Here is an 18,578-nt window from a genome sequence, read left to right as displayed (position 1 = left end):
ATATGTCATACAATGATGATTTGCCTTAGAAATTCCTGTAACAATTATGATACTTTAGGTTTGATAGGACTAAAGGTTAAAAGTTAATGATTGTCAGACATCTAGGACATATATTTCCACTCATGTGAGTTATTGAGTTGGCCATCATAATTCTTATAATAATTTGTTTTTGAGTTGTGAATGTTTACAGACAATTATGCATCAGTGTGTCTTCTTATTTTTTTCATTTATGTAAATATTAAAGCTATAGAGTATCTTTAAAACAAATGACTGTAAAAGCTACCTTATCAGCAGGCCAACAAAGACTTGTCGCTCACAGAAGGCTCGGAACGTTTCCGCAGAATTCAAACATCCATCATTTTTTATAGCCACTATCATTTGAATGTCAAGTTATCTTTAGCGTACTATAGCTGTGTATAACATGTTTAACCATATTTAAGTGCATTGTTCTCCAAATATTAGCATAGAATTTCTTTTAAAAAGATTACGGATTCTAATTGAAACTACTTGCTCATCTGTAACATAAAATTTATTTATATATATTTTTTGGATTGATTGGGTAACTTGAATAAAACACCTAATAATACCATATATTTCACCTACATATCCCCAAATGATTCTTTCAAAGGGCTGTAAAACTATTTTATAAACCATGTTGTAAAATGCAGGCTCTGTATGTCAGGGCATTCTGTAATCAAGGTCGCTACCCATCTTCTAGACCTGATTTCCTGTCTCAGTATTCACTGCCTCTCCCGACACATTGGCAGTGCATTTCACTTGGCAGATCCCCGCAACTCGAAAGGGCACCTCAGCATCCACAAGCAGAATAACCGATTCTTCTGTTGTGACTCGGTATTCAGTGTGCGTATCTGGGGCTAAATGATCTCTTCCTCTCTCTCTCTCTCTCCTCTACTGTCAAGAGCTCTGGAAGAGGATGAAGCAATCACACCTGCTTCCCCTCGGAGCTCACAAAGACAATGCGCTGAGGTCCACTGTTTCCAGAAGACATACAATTAGCATTTTTTAATTGCTGTTCATGGCTGCTATAAACGAATAATTCCCCTCAAATGGAAATGTTGTCATTGGTGTCATTATTACATGTCATTCCAAAGCTGTACGATTTTTCTTTCATCTGTGAAACACAAAAGAGGAAAAATTACTAAAAGCTCCATAAAAGAACAATGTACTACTGATGCACAAAGTCAAGATGTTTTGTGAAATAAACAAAACAAAACACACCAAAAAGTAAATCATTATTTAATTAAATAATTTTTTGAAATTTCCCTTACAGTTTTGGTATGACATAAGAGTGAGTACATTGCCATTTTTATTTTGGGGTGAACGATCCATGTCCGGGTTTCCCGACAACAATTGATCTAAGCACTTAAGAACGTTTTCTACGAGTAATTTTACGATCGTTCGTTATTGTTTCACGTGCGTTTCCCAACAATGCATGTAAAGCAATCGCACGTAGCTGTGCTTTAAGTGCTACTTAGGAGTTGCTCCCCGTTTGTTAAGTGCTGAAATGTCACCTTAGAATGGCTCTTAATTGTAGTAAACTATCGGTTATTGATGGTTATAGTTTTTATATCTGAATTGACAATTTGGATATAATAACTATAAAACAATACAATATTATATTATATTATAGTGTACAGTATTATACTTTACATAATAATATATAATATACTTTATATACTTATATATTATGTTAGGTAAAAAAATGTTAGCCTGAATGCACTGTAAGTCGCTTTGGATAGAAGCGTCTGCTAAATGCATAAATTTATTTAAATGTATTTATTTATATACAGTATATAGAGAGAGAGTGAGACGTTATTTCTGGGTCCAATACATAGCTGGTTTTCGTGCACTTCAGCAAGTCATTGACAACCCCCCCCCCCCCCCAATCTTTGAATCGTTTCCAACATTACTTATTTTATTCTTTTTTATTCCTTTTTTTCCCATTCATTTAATTTAAATGTGTATTTCTAATTTTTCCTGCCCTTTTTAATTAATGAATTTATAAATTATTAAAAAATAAAAAAGTAAACGAGTCATAAAGTGTACAATAAAGCACAATCAAATCCTTATTTTATAATCATATTGCACTTGAATCAAGTTAAAGGTGTGATCTGCCGATGGTCCTACAGGTGACTGCATAAATCTGTCTTCTTACGATGCACTTAGGGCTTAACGATTACTCCAGAGCACCCGTAGATCTACGATGATTTTCAAGTGCTATAGTTACGATGCTTTTGGGAAACAGACCGTAATATTAAGATAAGTCGTACTATTAATTTTACGAACTTTTTAGGCTTACGAAGCTTTTGGGAAACTCAGCCTATTTAATCTCTTCTCTTAGTTAGATGTGTAATCCAAAGTTTGGTGGCTCTTTAATCAGAGAGACGGTTCTCCCAATACTGAAACTTTCTTTTTTCTGATAAACAAGTATTGTGGCTTATCTCGGACTGGATGAGCTTTGTCTGATGCTCATTAATTCAGAACCCCTAATGGATGCCGAAATCTCTGATAGATAGATCAGTCTTCCCACTCCCCCATGTATTCATGATCAGTTTTATGAAGGCTGCCTCAAAAGGTGAGAGTGAGACTTGGAACCATACAAAACATGGGCAAAGACAAAACAATATACTCACGACAACAGACAGAAAAGCAGAGACATATAAGGGAGTGGGGGAACGAGCGACAGGTGGGGAAGAATCAGCTCGTGATCTGCACAACCCTGCCACGATCAGCGCTGATTGCCCAGACCACGAGCTACCGAACAGGACAACACAGACCACAGGGGAAGCTGAGACGACACCCTGCACCGTGACACACATATGATATTAGCCACTATAATAATGGATGTCCAAGGATGTGGCATGATTTTTTCTGTGACCTAGTGGGAAAATTTGAAACATGTAAACAAACTGTGAAAATTATTCAGTTTAAAACTAGGCTAAGCTTGTGTGGGGGTTTAACCCCTGAGACAGCTGGGTGAGACACTGACCTTCCACCAGCTTATTTACAACTGGGAAATCATTTATTACATCTGCTATCATTTCATTGAAGGGAACACTGCAAATGAGTAAAATATGCCCTTCTCTTTTTATTGAATGTTATGTTTGCTTTCAACATAAAGTCCTTGAAGACATTGGTCTAATAAAAACAATGCCTGGTTCAATTTACAGGAACCCTGAATGTAAGAGCCTCTTCTCCTAATGGAGCTCCTAACAAAAACTCTGGGGACACATGCTCATATAATACAAATGATCAAAAGCTTAGCATGAATAAGCAATATTTAATGGTTGTTTTGCCACAGTTCTTCCAATATGCCACTACGTCACTGACCATGCAACTGCATAACCTGCCTACAAACAAACTTGAACACATCTCAGGCTTTAAAACAAGTTTTCAATACAAGTCTCACATACTTTTTTAGTTTTGATAACTTATTTTAACATACAAAGTTATTTATTTCTACTTAGAAGAAACTTCTATAAACAGATAGACCTGAATTTATAATCCTCTAAAATTAGTACTTTCTGTTGCCGTTTATTAAAATCAGTACAAAGGAGGGCGAGATCTGTTTAAAGCAGTGGTCTCAAACTCAATTCCTGGTGGGCCACAGCTCTGCAGAGTTTAGCTCCAACCAGTAAGTATGAGGCTACTATCAGGTGGGATCTCCTCCGAGAAGACCTCATCAACATCTACACTCCTCCCGGTAAGACTGTGATGGTCAGCACACACTCATGACACTCAAGCACTTCTGGACTCCGGGGCTGAAGGTAATTTCGTGGACTACACACTTGCACGCCAACTTCAGATTCTCCTCAAACCACTCACTCTTAGGATCGCAGTTCACGCCTTCAATAACCAAAGACTCCCCGTCATTTCACTCACCACTGAAGACATCAACGTCATCACGTCTGGCAACCACTCTGAAACCATCTCCTTTTACATATTGGACTCACCCCTTGCACCCATAGTTCTTGGTCACCCCTGGCTCCTCCGTCACAACCCCAAGATTGACTGGCAACTGTGGACCATTTTGGCCTGGAGCAATAAATGTCATGAGTCTTGTCTTGTGTCTGCCTGCCTGTCTGTTTCTGTGTCTGTGTTTCAGGAGGAAGCAGTGGATTTGTCTAACGTGCCCATGGAGTACCTCGACCTGAAGGAAATGTTCAGTAAGTCTTGTGCTGCTTTTTCTTCCTCCACATCATCCCTATAACTGTGCCATAGATTTACTATCATGTAAGTCTCCGTCTAAAGGCAAATTATATTCACTTTCTGTTCCGGAAAGGGAGGCTATGGAGAAATATATTTCTGATTCTCTAGCTTCGTGATTCATCCGCCCTTCCTCTTCTCTTCTTCTTCCTCTGTGACCTTTTATCGACTACTGGGGACTGAACAACATCACGGTAAAGAATACTTATCCTTTGCCGTTAATGTCTTCAGCCTTCGAGAGGTTGCAGGGAGCATCGGTCTTCACGAAATTGGACTTACGTAATGCTTATCATTTGGTCCGTATTAGGGAGGGGGATGAATCGAAGACCGCTTTTAACACCCCCAGGGGGCACTTTGAATACTTGGTCATGCCTTTCGGCTTGTCCATCTCCCCAGCAGTCTTCCAGGCAATCCATGGAAGTTTCTAGTAATCCTGAATACCTTGATTAGCTAGATCAGGTGTGTTTGATTAGGGTTGGAGCAAAACTGTGCAGAGCTGTGGCCCTCCAGGAAGTGAGTTTGAGACCACTGGTTTAAAGGGTACATAACATACACAGTTTCACCTAAACTTGTGTTAATCTTGAGTACCTATAGAGTAGTACTGCATCCTTCATATCTCCAAAAAGTATTTAGTTTTATCATATTTATAAAAGAAAAATACAGCTTTCCGATTCTCTCCGGAAAAAGCTGAGTTCCTGGAGGCGTGCCATAACTAAAATGACGAGAACACACAAACGCACTTGCTACACTCCGTTGCTGCCCCGGAAAAACAAACTGCATCCACTGTTCATGTAACTCTGGGTTCTTTGGGAAGCTGAACACTGTAAAATTTCCCCGCACATCCAAAAACACACATAAATTGTATGCAGCGCTGCCTAAGATTTCCTGATGAAGCACGTTGTCTCGCTCTCCTCTGGTCAACATGTGCGCGGGCGCACTTTCCAGAGAGAAATGCTCATATAAGGAGTTCCACCATCGTCTACGTCATAACATCCTCAATCGAAAAAAAAAAAAAACGCTGAAACTTGTACAAACCCGGAACTAAGATTTTCAGCACAGAACTTTTATTTGTCATGTTTAGCATGAGAAACCATCTCTTTAACACTGTGAACAACTCTGAATACACGAAACACAATTGTAGCCCCCCTTTAAGTTTGTGACAGTAACAGAAATATGCAGAGTAAGCTCTTTCTGGCTTCATCTCTGTCCTGGGAGGCTTTACTCTGTCCATCATAGAGCAGAGGGAGAGAGTGAAGGAGGGAAGGATGGATTAAAACAGCTTTGTCTCTGACTAAGTGGATTAGCAGCAGGTAAAGCTCTCACTGCATTTCCGTCGTGATGATGTTAGTACAGGTCCTGTCCCAGCCATCTGCCATTTATCTGTGATGGATGAGCCAGAGCAGGCTTCACTTTCAGCACGTCCACACACACAGTTGTTTTTCTCTCCTTGTGGGCTTTTTCCGCTGACTTCTGTTGTTTTTGTTCTGAGCTAATGATTATTTTTGTCCTTAACCGTAAAGATTTTTCACATAATCAGTTTTGCATTTTTAGTTTTTCAGTAAGATATTATATAGCATAGAACTGTTGGCTAGTCCCCACATAAAGAATTTTAGGTTTTACCATCCTTGTAAGAACATATGGTGTTCAGATTTATTGTTTGTTTATGATACACTGCAGACCATTTTGAATCAATTTGAATGAATCAGGTTTGGACGTACTGAAAAACTGCTTTAGAAATCCTTATTTTCAAAGGTTTTAAAATGTGTGTGTTTGTGTGTGTGTGTATTTACATATGATTTTGAATCCTTTATAATGAACTTTATTATGCATCCTAGACCAAAATTTAAAATTTTAAGACCAAATGACCCCAAAAGAATAGTAAAGTCCAAAATCCCCTTAAAAAAAGAAAATATCAAAAAATTAGCATTGCCTGATCACCCAGTATGGGTTTATTTTGTAATGACAGCACATTCTCCCATACATATATAATGAATTGACATAAGCAAAGTGACATAGTGTACACCTTTGAAAAAAAATATGACATCAGTTACATTGTGTTAATATACTCATATACTTAATATATTTATCCCAAGTTTTGTGACTTTTAATAATATGAAAATTGGAAAAAACAAGATAGTGGATTTGAACTTAAGAATATTAATTAGGTGAAGTTCATTCATTATTTCTACCTGATTTGCTTAAATCCAGATGTTGAAAAATAAGTGCTATTCATATTTTTAGCAATGATTACTGTTAATCACATATGTATTTCCAATGAATAGTGGGAGAATGGCAGATGGTTGATACACATCTGTTCAACCCAGTATTTTATTTTCATATTGATCTGCCACTGAAAAAGCAGTTAGATAAAGAGAAATAACAAATCCATATATTAATAATATGCAGCATTATATGGGCCTGTGGTGATGATCAGGCACGAACAGACTCTGTCAGCATGAAGATGATTGTGTGTCCTGAAGCGCAAGAGTGTCTGTCCTGCCATATGTGGACATTATGTCCTTCTGCTTGCCTTTCTTTATGTGTTAGGCCCTGCATATTGGTATGTATGCATGAGATCACCCACACTAAACCACCCAATCGAGCATGTCTCCCTTGGGGTTTCACAGCACCTTCGCCAAGTAAATCAAAGGCATGGAAGCAACTCACCTGGATGGATCTGATAATGGCTCACTCAGCCATTAAACAGGGGGTCAGGCTCAGTACAGGGAATTCAGAGGGCAGATACAGGCTTTGATGTCACAAGATTTCATGTTTAGAAATGAAATGCACATAGAATGCACATAGAAATGGATAACACATCCTAATCTAATGGAAATACATCCTGGTGTGCATAATACCTGAACTCAGGCCAGAGTAATGGAAAGTCAGGGGAGATGCACAGATGGTGTGAATATAATTATTGGAGACAATTACACGTTTTTACTGCAGTATGTTTCTGTGGCTCAGTGGTAAAGCACTGCATTAGCAGCACAAAAGGTTGTGGGTTCAATTCCAAGGGAACACACATACTGGTATATATATATATATATATTGAATGCACTGTATGTTTCTTGTCTGCTAAATGCATAAATGTAATGTCTGCTAAAATGCATACATGTAATATATCAAAGTACATCATAAACAGCTGTTGAAGGCTGATAAAATATATAACATTTTCCTCCCATGTATCTGTATTTCATATATAATTATAACATGATTTGTGAGTGATCATTTTAGAAATTTTAAAAGATAAAAATGAACTTAATTTTTGCATTAATCAATGGTCTTGACATTTAAAAATGCGGCATTTTCTGTTTAATGACCAGTTTTTTATTGTTATGTGTTTAGTCAATGTTTAAAAAACAAAAAATGAGTATAGCAGCATAGTTGTTATAGATAAGCAAAACTCAAACTTAAATATTAAAACCATAGACTTTTCATTTTTAGCTAGTTCCCAATGAACTAAGAGAATTAAGACAGGAATAGAGGTACAGTATACACACATAGGAAAACGGCAAAGCTGCAGAATTTAAAAATTAATTAATTAATTTTAAAATGATTTTTTTGTATCGTGACTGAACTTAAAAGTTATCTTAATATGGTACACATTTTAGCTATTGGTCAGTTGTCATTTTTTTACTTTGTTGTATTGATTCTGTTAAGTGTAAATCAGGAGTGTCAAACTCAATTCCTGGAGGAGTTTTGTTCCAAACATGCTCCAGCTCACACACCATAATACCATTTAATGCAGAAACCAAAATGACATTTTTGTGATAAATACTATATATATATATATTTGAATAGAGAAAGATAATTTTTTGCAACCATGTAATGTATAAACAGAAAAACCTTCACCATTTGAAATGCATGAAAATTAATTTTTGTTTACAGTCCGCGTTCTCCTTTTTTGTTCTAGATCTTTGAAGATTACATTTATGAGCTCTATATTTTTAGACAAACTGTAGGGTCACACTATTTCAAAAGGACTCGATTTCTTTAAGATATTTATCATTGTAGTTTATCACATCCAGCTTACTTGGCCTCAAGGTTTCCACATGAAGTTATCAACCTTGGAAAAAAAGTGATGGGACGTGATAAGTTACTGTTATCAGACACATCTGTTTGACCTGCAGGTTTTTTTTCCACTCTGTGACTTTGAAAGAGCAAGACAGCTATCAGTGAGACCTAATAGAGAACTCTGTCACTCTGCCTCATGCCTTAGGCTGCTTTAATTTCTAGATTTAAATACTCCAAACAATAATTCATTTATCACCCACTATGACACTTTAAACATGTATGACATTATTTAGTCCATGGAAGACAAACGAAAGACATTTAGCAGAATGTCTAAGCTGCTCTTTTTCCATGCAATAAAAGGACCAGGGTCATTCATGATCACCATGTGCTCCTATTTTAAGAATTTAATTAATTTAAATGCTTGTCAACTCAACCATCACCTGCTTATTGTGCCAGTTTCATCAATTAATCTACCTCTTTTTCCTTGTTTCCTTTCTCAAGGTGACCGCTTGACGCAAGTTGATGCATGGCGCCTGTAAAACAGATTGCATTTATGATAATGAGGCTAGTTGAGGGTAAAATCAAACCATATTTTAATTCCATCACCTTCAAGGCTGACATCTCGATTGTGAATCAGTTTCCTAATGAAATCAATATTTCATCTATGAATGCAATGTGATATCTTTGTCAAGTTGGAGGTTTTCCCAAAATTCTGTACTTCCAAGCGAACTGTTTTATGTTTCTATTTTGAGTACAAAGCTGAAGCTTTCTGGAGAGTATTAGGGAAATCAAACTATTCAAATATCATCTGTCTTTCTCAAAAAACAAGTAGATAAATAAATGAGAATCACTGAGAAGGGAAAATCTCTGAGCTCCTGATTGCCAGCTATCCTTTTTTACAACTGCACTGTTCACAGTTAATTTTTTCATATCTGGCCTTCAGATATCCCAGCTAAACTTCTGCTGAGGTGACTCGTCATTCTCAGTACTTGAGTTAAGTTCTGAAAAACTACACTGCTTTACTTCTCACCATGTGTGGCGGGCACTCTTGTTCATCTGTGAAAGAGCATGAGTGAGTGTCCGGCAATGGTTTCCTTCCTTCCCTGTTCTTTTGCAGGAGACCTTGGTGTGAAAGGCAATTCTATTACCCCCATCCCGGCGATAAGGAGGACTGGCTTGCTCACAAAGGACGAACTGGAGAAAGCGAACCTCCAATGGCTTTGGTTTAACCCATGGCCAAACATTCTGATGAGGTTTTCCTCCCATCATTTCAGGGAAATTGGGTCTTCGGCTGAGAAGGTATGTGTTTAGGAGATAGAATAAGGTGTGAAATCTCACCACATCCTCCTCCTGCCTCATCAGCAACACAAGTGAGGAGACTAGTGGAAAGAGACAGCAGCTCAAAAATTAGAGCAGTGCTGAATAGCTCACACATGTCTAGCTCTGAAAATGATGCTAAGCAGTGTCAATTCAAAAAGTGTTTTAAATATTTGAACTTGTATTAAAGATGCATGATCAGGGTTTTACAGTCGGGACTGAGAATTTCAACCATCTGTGAGAAGTAGTCCTTCTACAAAATTTATTTATTTGTTTGTTTGTTTGTTTGTTTGTTTGTTTATCTATTTATTTAAACTATGTTTTTAATTTTTTTCATCAAAATTACTGTAAAAAAATCTATGGAATTAGGTCTTAATTTTTTTTAAAAAAACAATAACAACTAACAACAACATACATACATGCATACATACATACATACATATATATATATAAACTTTTATTTACAACTTAACCATATATTTGTTTAGGGTTCACTGAAAAAAAATCAACCTCCAATACATGAAAGTTCAAGAAACGCCAAACTTTTCTTGTGAGAAGACTGTTTATTTGAGAAGCATCATATAGGACATGATGTGTAAAAACTTGAATCTGTGCATTATATACCAAAATGTGCCACTGACAACTTTTTTTTCTGCAGTGCAGAATGTCATATTAAAAACAATATTTTTTTATATTCTCACTGGCACCTCAAAGGAAATGAATGTCATCCAGTTGAAATTAGTTTCCCTTTCCCTTCAGTATATAACCTTCTCAAAACTGCTCCCAGTTTGCTGCTCACTAATTTTTTTCAACCATTCAAAAAATATATTGTGACCTTGTTTCACACATGGATTTCTGTTTTCTGCAAAAACAAGAATTGGACCTATTAGGCAAGGTGATTGACAATTGTGTTGTAAATATCATTATTAAACAATAATGGTTACATTTATTAAACAATATTTTGATAATTATTAGATGACCAATCAAATTATTATATTTAAATGATAAACTAATCATTTGATAATTGGGAATATTTGTTTAGTAATGATATTAGTGATCCTTTTCCCCCTTCATTTTGTGGCCCGCTATTACATCTGTCTAATACAAAGAGGTGAAATCCCTAAAGTAGATCAAATTGACATTTAGTTCATGTCCAGCCAGCTTTTATTCACTGCCACAGTCTAGTGCAGCCAGTGCTCTAAATCATAGTGTTTCCTCCAGGTCTCCCAAAGTGTTGGGCACCAGTGGCAGTGAGAACCATCCACCTAATGCTAAAGTGAATATAATGGTGTCGTGCCATATAGTGAGAGAGTTAAAGAAGGTGTCCTACTGGGAAATGCCTGCAGAGAGGCAGGATGGTGAGCAGTTAATTATGAGTCAATCCCTCCTTTTCCTCTTCCTCTTTTATTTCCTTTCCTCCCTTTCTGCATGTTTCTGAAGCTCTGCAATTACCACAGCAAAACCCCCGGCCACTACCAGAGGGAAGGGGACGAAACAGGACAGAAAGAAAAAAAGGAATAATATTAAATTACATGAATAATTTAATATATACTTAGTCTCATGAATTACAATTTTCTCTAAAATGCTTTTGGATCTTAGCATTGCATTATATTGCATATGTGACCTTCACTCTGCTGTTATAGAGATACTGCTGTGAGGAATGCTTTTGCTGAAAGTGTTTAAAATAAGAAAGCCATAATCAATTATAATGAATGAGTTTTAATTTTCCCAGTGCTGACAATCATTCGTTTGCTCAAATGCTTGGAGTATTATTTTTGTCTCCTGCATGATGCACAAACTTGCTCTGCTACTTTGCATTCAATTTCACCATATTGCATAGGCTTGGCTTTTACCCAAACTGGGCTGGACTACAGGTGAATGGGTTTTGTCTTGATGAACATTATCCATCACAGAGTGAGGTATATCATCAACCGTAGTCTAGAGTCCCCTGACACAGAAATGTAGACAAATGTGTGTCAAATAGACCAATTGAGAGAGACGTTCTCTATTATGATTTGCAGTTGGCAGTGATCAAGATGAAGTTGTTTGCATTTTGGTACCTTGTGGAAGCTGACACTAATTATTGATATGCTCTTCTCTTACACCTTAAAAAGACAAGAAAATGAGGGGGAGAAGTATACATAGGCTTCATGACATAAATATATTATTTGTCACATTTCTCACTCAGTAGTTTTGTACTTGTTGGCCTGGAAGTACCACCTTTCATTTGAAGTTACAGCATTTTGATTGATTGAGACACAAGAATATGCATGTTTTAGTCAAACATGTTTCTTTTTGAGCTACAATCAAAATTTATAATGCCATTGTCATCATTTTGTAGTTGATATGGAATTCGTATAGAATCTGTACATGTATATATAGTGCATTTACTAAAGAATGTAGATGTTTGCACTGCAAGGTACAACACGGTTCGGTTTGCATTTCCATTGCAGTTGGGGACCACTTTAGGGTAGAATTTTCTTAGAATTGTGTTACTAGAAGCAACTCTTAGCATTAAGATATTTCATGAATACAGGCCCAGGAGTACACGAAAAATCCTCTTTTAATTCAATAATCCAAGGGGATGCACATGGCAGACCAGAGCACAAGAGAGACAAACAGGAACTGAAAGGACCAGGGCTTATAAACACAAGAAAACACAGGTGCATGGAATAACTTATTAACAGGGACATGGTATATATATATATATATATATATATATGTATATATAGGTCTACATATACAGTAGGTCTAACTGGGAATTTATTACACATTCATTTAAAACTTTCATTTCATTGTGTGGCCAGCTACCGTCTTTGTAAGTTGTTTTTTGCAGGCAAATACATTTTTTTTTCATGTGTACATTTGGACCATTTTTGGGCATTTATTGAGTAAACAGCACTAGAAAGTATTTTGTTCTAGCTGTATTAGCCTTCCTGTAACATTTACTTATCTGTCATTCGCAGAAAAAAAAAAAACAAGAGACATTTGGAAATCCATGAAAGGCAGGGTCTGTTTTTAGAGTGAAGTGTTATATTCAGTGTGGGAGAAGATGACACTTCAGTGCATCTACCTGACCATGTAGGCAGATCCATTAGGGTATTAGAGCCATCATCACTGATTTCCATGTTCTCCAAAGCCGGCCTTGTTCGAACGGCTCTCTAGCCTCTCGAACATGTTGTTTTGCTTTTACTAAAACTAATATTTCTTTTTCTGATGCTCGTCCTGTGCCTCACTCTCTCTGTTCTTTTTTCTTTCAGTCCCCATTGGACCCCATTAATATATTTTCCCCGCTGTCTGTCTGTAGTCCTGTTGCGTGAGGTGGGTAATGGGCAGTCATGGCTGATGGCTCATTGGGTTATGTGGGTTATGTGCTGTGCTGTTCAGTATTCCCATCATGATGCATTTCCTCTTCCATCACCTCCAGCTCGTTTTAATACACCTCCATAAATGCCTGTCTCACTAACTCCCACAGTGTCGTGACATCTGCACATCATGCCATTAGATACATGGCCCTGCTTCTAATGCATGAAAAGGGCTGAATTACAGGAGGCTTATATCCACAATATTATTCACTTGCCAACTATTTGTTTTGTATCTATAAAAAAACAAAGCGGACATTTACCAATCAAAGTCCCATGAAGATAATACCTTTTGCTAAAAGCATACAACCCATAAATTGAATTCTAAATTGAAGCTAATCTCTTAATGAAATGTGGTTTCAAACACCTTTGTTGTCAAATCTAATAGGAAACCTTGTTAAATTACAGGTGAACTCCATTTGCGGGTCAAAATCCTGAAGGATGCATCTCTGGTGCATTTTAGAGATGTCTTCTGCCCTATGGGTGTTTAATGAAGGCTGATGGGTGCTGCTAACGGTTATCACACAAGCTTTCCGGGAACTGCTAATGCCCTGCAGATATTGACCCAGCATCCATCATCCAGTCGTGCTCTCCCACTGAATATGATATGCCACCATGTATTTTTCCAGATGCAAATTGAAAAGAAGTTATTTGAGAGAGAGAGAAAAAAATCTAGCACACGTAGCTGCTAATTGTTAGGAAATTAAATGTGTCTTGTAACCGGCGGTGGGAAGAGTTGAGGAATCAATGTATTGATCTGACGTCCAGCTTACTGTTTCTAATCCTGCAAATCTTGTGTTGCTGCTGGAAGTGCCGTATTGAATATCTGAAGGAACCAGACGTGCTGCTAAAGTGTAATTTATGTAATGCAGTGGATACGTGTGTTGAGGTTCATTCCGGCAAGTAAATTTTAGATTATTGAGAAATCATTAATTATTATTATAATCATGAATTAATATATGTATTACAGATTTAGCCACCCAGAAGATACTGTGGTTTTATTGTTTGGATCTCAAATGTTCTTCTGATTTGTTTTTTCTTTCGTGATCCACACAAATCGTATTTGTTTACTGAAATAAAATATACATTTAAAATGATAACCTAAATGATAATTTGAAGTGTTGCCTTGGCAACTAACTGAAATAAGTTTAGGAACTTATTTCACATATATTATGCAAATATGAAAAAAAGACAAAAACAAATAATACAATTACTAAAACTTTAAACTTACGATGAAAACTGAAAATAAAAATAAAAGGTCATTTAAACTATTAATAAATACTAAAACTGTACAAATAATATTAAAAATAATCCTGATCACCTTAACGTCAGTCCTGTATTCAACTGAAGCAAATCCTTGTTAAGAGTGACCAAGGGTTTAAATCCATTAAAATAAAACTAAACCTAACTAGTTTACAGGTTTATTCACTTAAGGTGTTTACTGCAGCTGCATGGGCAAAGAGCTTTAAGGTGGCAATGTTGGTTGCACCTGTGGCTCTGTGTGATGTTCCAAAGGATCCCAATATTAGACTTTTGGCTGTTTATAGTTTATCTTCACTAAGGTCCCTGATCATTTCAATCTGACCTTCACAGTTTGTGTGGCCCATTTCAAATGTTTTGTAAACCTGTCAGAATGTAATGCAGGCTTTGCCAAGAGGCTGTTATTGATGGATGGGGCTGCAGCAACTGTATTGGTCCCAAGAAGGTCTAAAAAGTTAACCAATTTCATTCTCATTCATCTCAAAGGCAGCTGCTTTGCTTGTGCCCCAAACCCTGATCCCTTGATTAGACTCATTCTGCATGGTTAAACCTAATTTACACATGGGGTTTCAAACAGGTTCATTCAGAGAGGAAGTGAAAAACTAAATTATGTTTGCAAAACTGAAACCTATCCTCTTATTTATTTATTTATTTATTTCAACGGACCAGTTTAGTGCCTTAAGTTGTACAAGAAATGGGATATTAAAATCAAAATACATATTTTTTTTTTTTAATTTTAAATTAAAGTTATATATATATATATATATATATATATATATATATATATATATATATACAATTAATTAGATAGTGTTTTACAGGGCTATTTTATATAATAGTATAATTAATTATTTTATTTTATATTTTTGAAAATATTTTATGGCAGTACTGAGTCTTGCGAATTTCTACAACGAGCTTTAAGATATGTTTAGCAACTTTCACCTTCAAAAAAATGTCTCTCTCAAGTCATTTTAAAAAATAATTATTTGAGAAATAACTTCATATTTCTAGAACTAATCTTTTAACATTAAGGCAAACATTAATTATTCGCTGCACAATTACACAATATTCAGTCTCAATCTGAAAAGTTTCAATAAAGCTTTTAAAATAAATAATACAAAAAGAAACAGTTCAGAATTTGAAATCATCTTTGAATAGAGAATTGTGGCTTAACCTGCTCTCTCATTATTTGAATTATACAATGATAAAAGTAGTAGTAGTAGCCCTTTATTGTCACAGGTCACAAGTACCAGTGAAATTAGACAATAAAATATATAATTTTACACTCAGCTAGTTTAATGAACTGTGCTTTTCACAAGAAAAGGGTCATCTAAGGGTTTTGCTATCTGAATTCTACACATACAGTTCTGTAGACTTTGATTTTCCTCAGAAGTAAATAGGTCAGCCCAGGAAACAACAAAAACAACAACAACAACAAAAAACATCTAAAGCGCTTAATTAGATTCATGCTACAACACATAAAAAGCATTATATGGACTTGTTTTGCCTTGACAGACAGATGTTTTCTCTGCGTGGGTCTTTCTGTTCTTCTCCACAAATGAAATTGCGGAGCGCTGCCATCACAGTTTGGATAAAGGTCTATTCAAGTTTCAACCAGAGCAATGCAACCTCCTTTGATACCCATCATGCGGCAATGTGTCGTCAGAGGGACTTGCTCTCAGCATAAATTATTGAAGAAGTCAGCTCTCTTTTGAGAATCAAAACTAAACATAAACAGCGTATGCTAATAAGTTTCAGAGTGCTCATTTAATAATTGATATTTTACAAAGTATGGATTGGTTTTAATTACACAGAAGTCTCCTGCTAAGTGTGCTGCCTTTAATTTGCAAAGCCGCAGCTTGTGGTCTGACTGAATGGTGGGTTAAGGGATCCTCTTTCCTCTTCCTGTCTTTGTCTCCAACAGGCGAAGAGAGATAGAGGGGGAGCAAAGCCTTAAGGTTGTACTATATAATGAAAAAGGCTGCTGTTTGAGCACCGTTCATACTAAGTGATCAGCATCAGAGAATAAGTATGTTTGTGTGTGTACTGTATGTGATTTTGTGTGGTGTGCTGCTTTCTGTCCGCCTGACTCATTTAGTGTTGTGATATTTATCTCTCTGACAGGCTGTGACATTGTGCAGTTTTAACAAAGACACCCAGACTAATGCAATGTAAAAACTATAAACTCACACACAACCATATGAATTTCAGCCAATTGTTGCCTTCTAAAATACATCTCAAAAGAATTGATGTCCCTCATGTCATCCTCACATATTTTTTTTTTGTTTTGTTTTTTTATATTTTCATTTTTAAAAATGTTGATGTACATTTATATTACTATACTTTGTGTTTTCTTTCCATTTTCTATATGTATGTATATATATATATATATATATATATATATATATATATATATATATATATCTATGATGTGGAAGTTTCAAATTTCAATATTTTATTCAGAATACAACATACTGTATGTATATATATATATATATATATATATATATATATATATATATATATATATATATATATGAAGAGTTCAGACACAAAAGCCTCCAAGTGCCATCTGAATATTTTTATTTAAACTTTTTTATCAGGCTTCTATATTTATGTTCAGTTATTTCACTATAATGGTGTAGAAAAGGACCTTTACATTGGCATTAAAGTTCAATTACTGAACCTAAATAGGAGCTTGATAAAAATGCTAATGTTGAATGATAATTTCAAACGACACTTAGAGGCTTTTGCATCTGAACTCTTCATATATATATATATATATATATATATATATATATATATATATATATATTTGGATCGACATGAGACAGAGAATAATGAATTTTGGGTGAACTTTAGATGAATATAAAATTTATTTTTCATCAAAAACTTTTTTTAATGCCAAAGGGAAGCATAAGGTCCTATCTTCCTGAGTAGACTTCATTCATTTGATTATTCTCATTTAACTATACTGTTCTGTTGACAGAGAGCCAATACAAGGTAAGTGCTTCACTCTGGGTTGGTCATCATTGTTTGGTTGGTCCTTTAGCTGCCTGTCACATGGGCCTATTGATGGATGGAGGGGGAGGCTGATATTCTTGACAGTTATTGATGAAAGTCGCTAACTGAGCTGCTCTCATTCAGAATGTACCACTGCAGAAAGAGCCACGAATGAACATTAGAGGCAGATCAAAGGAAATGCAGTTTTCCCCAATGGCACCATCCAAATTAATCAGCTATTTCTTCTCTCCATTTAAAACAGAAGATGGCAACCTTCATGCAACATCAGAAAGAGCTTTATTGCCAAGTATGCTTGCGCATACAAGGAATTTGTTTTAGTGACATAAGCTTCCAGTAAACAGAGACTACAACACACAGACAAAAAAAAAAAAAAAAAAAAAAAAAAAAAAAAAAAAATCATCTTATGTGTCTATATTTTATGAGTTGAACTCACTGGCTGTTTAATATTTTAAATCATTATTTTTAATTATGTCAGTGATGGAAAGAAGCTAATCTCACTGAAATTACGATTACAGTACAAAAGATCTACTGGAAAAAGCTGGAAAATGTATTATTTACAAAATAAGAAATTAGGTTAAAGGTGTGCTATAAACTATAACCAACAGATGGATAGCTTTACGATGGATGTAAATATTTAGCATATATTGTATACAATAGGACTTTATGTTCAAATGTAATCAGGTGAACTAATTTTGTTTCCACTGTTCCATAACAACTAGGTCAGTAAAAAAAGCTACATAAATCTATCAATGAATATGATTATAATTCAGACACTTTGTGTGGGTTTGTCATGAGGAAAATCAAATTGTGCTTCTGAGAATATTTCTGAACAAATTACATGAAAACACGAGGGCATTAGTTAAGCATTTCATTTATTTGTTTAAATTTCCATCTCAGGCAAGTGATGGAGTGTGTCAGAGTGGAAATACACAGTATAATTTGTGCTTTTTCTCCTGACAGCCAAATAAAATTGGCATAACATGTTCTGTACAAGAGGTTCAATTTGCCACAAAACTGTGTTATGCAGGTTCAACACAAGGAAAACTAACAGAAATAAACAACTGGAAATTTCTTAAAATCATTCACTTTAGACAATCATCACATTCATATAACGCGTTTTTAAATCATTGGCACTAAACCTGCAGTCAGTACTTTTCACTACATACACACTGTAAACATTAGGATCTAAATATAGAACTCAAAGAAGCAGTGCATCTAATATGTACTTTTGATCAAGTTAGTAAAACTCAAATCTAATACATAGTACATATATTTAAGAAAACAAAAAGAGCTCTATAGTTTATTGTGGAACAAACTAAACGTGATATTCTTTACACCTTGTATGCTATGTTGGCCTTGAATGATTTAAAG

This window comes from Carassius carassius, chromosome 30 (genome assembly GCF_963082965.1).
Source record: "Carassius carassius chromosome 30, fCarCar2.1, whole genome shotgun sequence".
In the NCBI taxonomy this organism is placed as follows: domain Eukaryota; kingdom Metazoa; phylum Chordata; class Actinopteri; order Cypriniformes; family Cyprinidae; genus Carassius; species Carassius carassius.
This window is presented reverse-complemented; position numbering follows the sequence as displayed.